Genomic DNA, 9060 nt, shown 5'->3' with positions numbered 1-9060 from the left:
GTAACTTTTGCCAATCTTAATATGGATCTATCTAATAAAATTGAGCAACTTGATACTAGTGCAAACACAAATAATTGCACAATCAATGATGAGCAACTTGTAAAGAAAAATAAAAAATAAAGAAAAAGTTAGCTAGCTCACAAGATGCTTATAAAAGTTTGCTTGCTAAAATGGAAACTATGTGCAAACATTGTGATGAGCTAATTAATAAGGTTGCTAATCTTGAAGCCATTGGTTCTACCCCCATCGAGGCACCTAAAAAGAAAGGTTCAATTTTTGACATGCCTAAAAAGGATGCCTCTACTTCTTGCAATGATTTATGTTTAGACTCACCCTTGTGCAACTAAGTTTATGTTGAGAAAGTTGTTGTAGATACATGCACACAAGAGGTTGCAATGGAGAATGAGCAACTCAAGCAAGAAATGACTCGCCTCACCAAGGACTTGACTCAAGTGAAAGGCAAGACGAAGCAAGTCCAACTTTATCAAGATAACACCATCAAGGGAGTGAAGAAGCTTGATGAAGGACAAATCGCGGTTTGCTACGTGTGCCACAAGGAAGGCCACAAGTACTATGAGTGTTAGGTGAAGAATGGGGGAGGAGCAAAGAAGAAAGAGAAAAAGCAAACAAGCAAGCTCTCCAACACCTACACCAACAAGGTGGATAAGAAGGCTTCCACACCATACTTGTTGAAGAAGAAGAAAAATGACAAGGTGGTGGCCATCAAGGTGAACAAGCAAGCCAACAATGGGGTCAAACACTTTTGGGTGCCAAAGGAGATCATTTCCAACATGAAGAGCACCAAGAAGGTTTGGATTCTAAAAGGGAAGTGAGAAGTCCAATGGGCTACGGGGAATTTAGAGACTTGGCAAAGTATGGGTGCATTTCATGGGGTGCATCATTATGGAAAAGGTAATTGCCAAGTAGGTTAGTGAATACCATGGACCCAAATTCCCCTTCCCATGTTAGGTAACTAGATTTAATTTCCTACAAGTGGTATCTTTAAGCATCTAGTTACTTTTCATGCCTAGGTTTGCATTTGCATGCTTATATTTTTTTGTCATGCACTAGGTATATCTTATGGTAAGTTTGCTTGGTTTCACTTCTAACCCTTGGAGAAAACCTACATGGTTTAAATTGTTTAGCAGCATGGCACATAGCTTGTTTTACAATTGTTCATCTAATATGTGCCAAAGTCCAAATTGTAGATAATTTCTCCCAAATATTACTTTCGAAAATGATTATCACATTCTTGTGATATCATCTTTCAAGTGGTATTTTTTATTCTAAAATCAATGTGCATGTCTCCTACAAGTATTCCATACTTGAGTGCACAAATTTAGGGGGAGCTTACTCTACAAGTTGGATGCTTTGAGACTAACACCTTTTCAAGCCTATCATATGTGTAGTAGTCTCATTGCAAGAAAAATGGAGTCTCCGGAGTTAAGCATCATACTTCAAATATCCACCACCTATTGCAAGTGGTAGAAATCAAATTGGTTTCCACATATGGTATTTCTAAACCAATATCATCATGATGATTTCACTTTGGTATTTATATGCTTTTTCCATACATTATATAGATTAAACTCTCTTGAGCATTAATTTACCAATTATGCATAAACTACATTCTCCATCATATGTATGCATATATTTAGGGGGAGCTTAGTCTATGTAATGTGAGAGTCAAACTTTATGTCCTATTCCACTCCACATACAAAGGATCACAAAGTTTGACCCACCCTTGTGCTACTAATGTCTTCCTTTTCGGTGTTTGATTCCAAAGGGGGAGAATTTAGAGGACCAAAAGCAAGCATTAATTTGTAGGACCAAAAGCAAGATCATAATAATTTATAAGTGGTAATGGTCTACAAATGGTAATGGTCCGAGAAAGGGAGGATAATGGATTAGTCTATGTAATGGGAAATTTTGTAGGACCAAAAAGCAAGGCTTAAATCCATCATGCCACATGGGGATATTTGCAAGGGCAAGATAAGTTTCAAAAGATGTTTACATGTGGTACCTTTTAGCTTTACAATTGGTATCTTCAATTAGTATCTTTTAGTGTTACAAGTGGTATCTTTTAGCATCATATAACCTTGCCCTTTGCATTGCATCCTAGCAAGTAGATAGTTTATAAATTCCAAATTTTTATTATTTGCTTGTTTTGGTCGTGTTGTCATCAATCACCAAAAGGGGGAGATTGTAAGAAAAATGGACCCTAGGCCCATTTACTTTGGATTTTGGTGTTTGATGACCAACACAACCAAATTGGACTAATGAATTTGTAAGTGATTGTTTTGTAGTTCAATAGGGTGCAAGATGTGACTTGGACAAAGGCAACATGGTGATCCCACGATCAACACCATAAGCAAGACCCTAGAAGACCCAAGATATCAAGTAAAGTCCAAGCACAAAGATAGGAACCAAGTCAAACACAAGATCATGAAGAAATGAGCTCATAGAGGTGACCGGACGCAGCATCGAACGCTGGCGACATATCGACCGGATGCTCCGATCAAGAGGCTTGGCAACAGTAGGCATCAGCAGCAGTGACCAGACACACCAATGGCACTGTTCATCATCCCAGCAACACACTCAGTACTGATCGGACGCTGGTAGCAAATCGACTAGACATAGGAACTACAACATCTGATCAAATATAGAGATGTTCCAGAGTGGCAAAATTACGATCGGACGCGTCCGGTGGAATGTGACCGGACACCATCAGTGTCCAATCAGTTGATCATAGTTCTAACAGTCAGGACGACTGGACGCATCCGGTCAGTAGCAGAAAAGCGGGATTTCATCCCCAACGGCTACTTTCTTAGTGGGACTTATAAATAGACCCCCAACCAGCCATTTGAAGTGTGTGGAGCTAAGGAAACATACCAAGGGTGTTGATACACCATTTGACTGATCTCCACTTATAAAGTGCTTAGTGATTCATTAGGTGATTAGTATAGGTGCTTTGTGAAGTGCTTAGGTTGATTAGACCACCGCTTATGCGCTTGCTCTAGGTTTAGGCCTAGTGTTTAGTGAGGTTTGCATACCTCTTACCACTCGATGCTTGCGCGCACCATTGTTGTACATCGGAGGGGCTTATAATCTTGCGAGATCACACCAACCGCATTTGTGGTGTGTCCGCCATCATGCATCGGAGGGAACAAGGCACGCGGCGGTTCGGCCGGAAGCTTGATAGTGAAGATGGAGGGGAGCGGTCCGGGAGAGGCTTGCCGGAAGGCACACCAGAGACCCACTTGCGTGTGGGGAAGCCCCGGGGCTATCCATGGAATTACCCTACCGGAAGCTTGGCCCTTGCGAGGGATTCCTTATGAGGGGCTCCAACGAGGACTAGAGGGAAGCTTGCGCACTTCTCGATACCTCGGTAAAAATACTAGAGTCATCGATGGGAGTTTGCATATCTATACCTTGCTCTTTAGCTTCTGCATTTACATTGATTACATTACTTCTTTTGCGGTAGAGATAGCAACACACTAGCAAAAGCATAGTTGCACATTTAGATATTTTATCTTTTGCATAGGTTTTGCTAAGGTTAGAAAAAGAGGCCATAGTTTAGAGTTAGAATTTTAGGTTACCTAATTCACCCCTCCTCTTAGGTGTCACGGTTCGCTACAATTTGGCAAGCCCTTTCCAAGTTCTCCTCCTTCTAGATCAACTGATCCCTCCTCCCCCTGTCTCTAGCAGCCCCTCTACCAGCTGCACTACTACTGCCTATTGTTGTCCTCCCACAACCATGTCGAGGAGGATCCTTGTCATGAGGCTTGGCCATCTTTTGCTTTTCCCTCCGGTCATCATCTCCTTCAGAAGTCATCTATGCAAAAGAATATAGGTCCAAATAAGAAACTATATAGATGGGGTGCAAACGAACACTTGTAAAACACTCCGAATAGATGAGATGATTCAAATCTTGAGTTAGGAAAGCACCCTGATCCAAACTAGTCAGAAGGTGTGGCGCTGTAGCAACCAAGGGGCGACACTGCTACACCTAGTGCTTCACCTCTCCCATGATTCATTTCTTCTCAATTGTTCAGACCATTTCTCAACCATTCTTCTAATCCACAAAACAATCTTGAAAAGGAGCAGACCTAATAAACACATGGAGTTGTTTACAAGATATGTAAAGTAGCTACATGTTTAAGATAGAAATAAATCTGGTGCAGAAATCCAACTAAAATAGAGAGTCATCGATGGAATATCACCTAGAATTGCATAAACATATTGTTGTGTGCAGCACTGCCACACTCAACATGCGGCACTGTCGTGGTACAGGTGATGCTCTACCCATGAATCTATGTTTTAATTCAATTCGTCCATCAAACTTTCTTCTACCCTTATCATGTAGTCAATAGAAACCATTTTCCAATTGAAATAGAACTCCATGGCATAGATCAGGATGGAATAGGGTTTCACCTTGACTTGCTCATGGATTGGGGAGGAAAGAGAGGAAATGGCTCCTCCCAAGAGCCTCAGTAGATGCTAGTGATGATGAAGAAGGCCAGCAATCGATGTGGCACCACCGAGGCACGGCATAGAGGCACAGCAATGGTGAGGCGGCATGGATGCGTGATATAGAGAGAAGGAGAGCAGCACATCAGGTGAAGGGAGAGACAGGGAGTTACACTAGGGCCAAAAAAGATAAGGGGAAAAAATGGGCCCGTGGTAACTGCTGTTGTGGACCGAATTCAGAGTGAAATTCAAAGTGCAGCACTGCCACGGCGTGGCACTGCCATGGGACAAGCACGGCACAGCCGCACTCCCCGGAATAGCGGGAATTAACCATAGTTAAATAACTCAATATATAGGATATGGACACATATCTCAACTACACTATGATAAGTGGCAGATAATCAATATAAACAATGATCATAGAGCACTTGTTGCCTTTTGATAAAACATTTTGAATCACAATATTTAAATCTTTGCAATTCTTTTCTCCTATCTATGCTAGTTCATCAATCAAAGGTGTGCAATAGTTCAGACCACGTTACGAGAATCAAGTATATTTAGCTCACTACATAAAGCACAAAACCTTGACTCATCGAGAGGCTTAGTGAAGATATCGGCTAGTTGCTTTTCGGTGCTCACGTGGCAAATTTTGATATCTCCTTTGGCTTTGTGGTCTCTCAAGAAATGGTCTCGGATGTCTATGTGCTTAGTTCTTGAGTGGCTTATGGGGTTGTTTGCTAGCTTTATGGCAATTTCATTGTCATGCAAGAGTGGGATTTTGGTAAAACGACATCCAAAATCATGAAGGGTTTGCCTCATCCAAAGTAGTTGAGCACAACATGCACCGACTATAATATACTTAGCCTCAGCGGTGGAAAGAGCTACATGATTTTTCTTTTTATAACTCCAAGACACTAGGGATCGTCCAAGAAATTGACATGCCCCCAAAGTGTTTTTTGATCTACCTTGCAACTGGCGTAATTGGAATCTAAATACCCAAATAGATCAAACTTAGAGCCCTTAGGATACCACAAGCGAAGGTTAGAAGTGTGTACTAAATATCTCAAGATTCTTTTAACAGCCACTAAGTGACACTCTTTTGGGTTAGCTTGAAATCTAGCACACATGCACACACTAAGCATAATACCGGACCTAGATGCGCACAAATAAAGTAGAGAACCGATCATGGAACGATATGCCTTTATATCCATGGCTTTCCCTTCATCATTAAGATCAAGATGTGCATTGGTTGGCATGGGAGTTTTGATAGGCTTGGCATTCACCATGTCAAACCTTTGGAGCATATCATGGATATACTTTGTTTGGCTAATGAAAATTCCATCCTTTGCTTGCTTGATTTGAAATCCAAGGAAGAACTTCAATTCACCCATCATGGACATCTCAAATCTCTTCATCATGATCCTACTAAATTTCTCACAAAAAAGTATGATTAGTACTACCAAATATTATATCATTGACATATATTTGGCACACAAAGATATCTTTACCAACTTTGTGAGTGAAAAGGGTGGGATCAGCTTTGCCTATTTCAAAGCCTTGTTTAAGAAAGAATTCCTTAAGGCATTCATACAATGCTCTTGGTGCTTGCTTAAGCCCATAGAGCACCTTTTGGAGTTTACAAACATGATTCAGGAACTTGGGATCTTTAAAGTCTGGTGGTTGCTCAATGTAACACCCTAGGTGTTAAGCTTGCATAATTTGACTTGCATTGCATGAGCATGAGCATCGAGAATTCATATTTAAGCTTTTACATTTGAAACATGTGATTGAAACTTATGAAACATGTTTGTTATTTTATGTTTCTTTGTATATATGCATATGATCATGAGTGAATACATGTAAATGGTTGATGTGAGTCACTAAAACATCTTAGCTACACTTAGGATGACTAGTGGAACAATGTTCGTGAAGGTCACTTTGCATGATCAAGTCCTTAAGTGATGCTATGTATGTTGACCTAGAAAGCTTTATGTGTAACCAATGTATGAAATCATTGTGTGACCTAGTAATAGCTTAAACATGTTTGGAATGTCATTAGGAACAACTTTGGTATTCATGGCTAGGGCTAATTTGGTCACTAGGTCATAGTTTAAGTGTATACCATCATTTGAATGTAGTAGGTTTGACCTAGTTTGAACTATATCATAGAGACTTTGCATAGATGTGGTCACTAAAGCAAAGTTGTAGTATTTGATGAGAGGAACAACTTTTATTTTTGGGTCATAGACTAGTTTAGCTCCTAACATGCTTGAAATAGGCTCACAAAAATCAGCTTTGCACTGTTTTCAACACTTAGAATTTTTGCTAAGTCATGTTTCATTGACAGTGTGACGAGCTTAACTTTGGGCTGATTTTACCCCCCACCTGTTATGAATTAAGAGAAGGTTTCTTAAGAACATTTGTAGATGGTACATAGGTCTACACTTTTTGTTTTATCGATGTGCTCAAATTCAATTTAGTTTAGTATATTAGCGGCTTCGAAATCTCGTTGTCAGGTCGGTTTTTAGGCACTAAAGATCACCGCGCCGCGCTGGGTCATGGCTGACAGGCCACAGAGCATGGCCACTGCGTGGCCAACGCTGGCCAGCGATGGGCCCTCGACGCCGTGAGCTGGTGCTCATTATCTGCACCACCCCATGCCTCCTTCCCACTCACTCCTGCCTGCTCCCTCGCTCTCGGCTGCTCGCCTTTCCTCTTGCCATGGAAAAGCACAGCGTCGCCGATCATCACACCAGCTCCACCATCGCCTCACGTGCACTCCACCACACCGCCACCACCTACGTCTAGCCCACAGCTACACCACATCCCCCTCCACCTCCTCGACATAATTGCAGCGTCGGAAGAGCTTCAGTGAGGGCGTATTCACCATTTTCATCTCGCCAGAGATCTCGGCCGCCATGGCCGCTTCCACGGCGAGCTCGCCGCCGCACTGCTCGCTCGAGCATTTGCTTTGATTCCTTGCGTTAGGGCTAGTCTAGGGTGTGTTATTTCTTTGTGCATGATGTTAACCAGGGTAGTGATCTCACCGACATGGAACACAGCGACCCACGCCGCCACGCTCTCACCTCCACGCCACCACGCACATGGCCGGAGCACGTTAGAGCACCTCGCGTCACCTAGATAGTCGTAATAGATCTCTGTAGTCACCATGGTTCTAGTGCTCTCTTCGCTGAGCCCCGTTGTGGCCTTCCATGGCCAGCACACCGCAACACCGCGCCGCCATGCTGCCATGGCCAGCGACAAGCACGCTCCTGTGCACGCGTGCCTTCACTACCTAGGTCACCCGATGCACCTTGGTCTGTAGAACACGTCTGTGCAGTTGGTTTGGCTGGAGAGATCGCCGATGACGAGCCCGGGCCGAGCCGCGTCGAGCTACACCGCTCCCATGTTTTGTTTCGCTGATGTGTGGGCCCGTCTAAAGCGTGGATCCCGGCTGTCAGCGACATAGTTTCAAAGGATAGCTCATTTATTTTTAGAATTTCATGCTAATTTTGAAAAATGATAAGTTGAGTTGTGGTGATCCAAATCTTGTGAAATAAATTTTGTTGTGTTCCTCATGAAGTGTAGTGTTTTGTAAAAATATGATATGTACAGTTTCTGATATTTTTATTGGGGATTTAAATGTATTTAGATAAATGCTTTTTGAATGTTAATAATCTTGTAAAATAGATATCTTGAGCTAGAAAACTCCTAAAATTGTGATTCCAATTTTGTTGGTTTTGTATTGACATGCTCTAGCTAGTAAAAATATTAGGCTTGCTGTAAACTTGATTTAAATATGGTCTTTATATTTATTTATTAATAAATGGCATTTTCTAAGGAAATTTGTAGGGGTAAAAATATGTAATATATTGCTATGCAAATTTTTGTACAGTAGTATGGCACTAATATGAAGCTAGGAAAAATATATAATCTATTGCTTGACACTTTTCTATAGGGTTTACTATTTTCACTAAATTAACCCTTGCTAGCTTATCATTTTTGCATAGGATGTTATACATGTGCAAATGGTACAACATTTTTATAGTAGACTATTTTGAGCATTAGGAGTCCACTGTAATTTTATGAGAATTTATTGTGCCATTTTGGTATATGTTTGTTATTTATCCTTATTATTTAATTAAATTAATAAAGGCACTTAAGTAATTAAATTGGGGTTCACCATGATGTTTTCTATGATTCTTGTGATGCATAGTAACTGTGATGTTCATAGTAAGGTTTATAAACCATTGGTTGTATGCAATTAATTAATTGTTACTTTGTAATTCAAATAGATGGCTGCATGTATAGTTTTGATTGTGTGGATGCTTTCATGTGGGTAATGATCTTTGCTGTAAAACTTGTTAATAACAAAGTTGTAGATAACTTACTAATATACCTTGTGTTAAATTTTCACAGTCATAGGCCTTAAGGTTTAAGAGTTCTAGCTGTTACAAGTTTGCTATCCGAAAGGTTTACTTTCTAGACAGTTTTGATTTAATGATTTGTTTGCCCTATATAATTGTTGAATCACAATAAGGGTATTAAACAAAAGTTGTAGACAATTTCTTAAGCTTTCCATAATGTCCA

Source organism: Miscanthus floridulus, chromosome 2 (assembly GCF_019320115.1).
Source record: "Miscanthus floridulus cultivar M001 chromosome 2, ASM1932011v1, whole genome shotgun sequence".
Taxonomy (NCBI): domain Eukaryota; kingdom Viridiplantae; phylum Streptophyta; class Magnoliopsida; order Poales; family Poaceae; genus Miscanthus; species Miscanthus floridulus.
Note: the sequence above shows the minus strand (reverse complement) of the source record.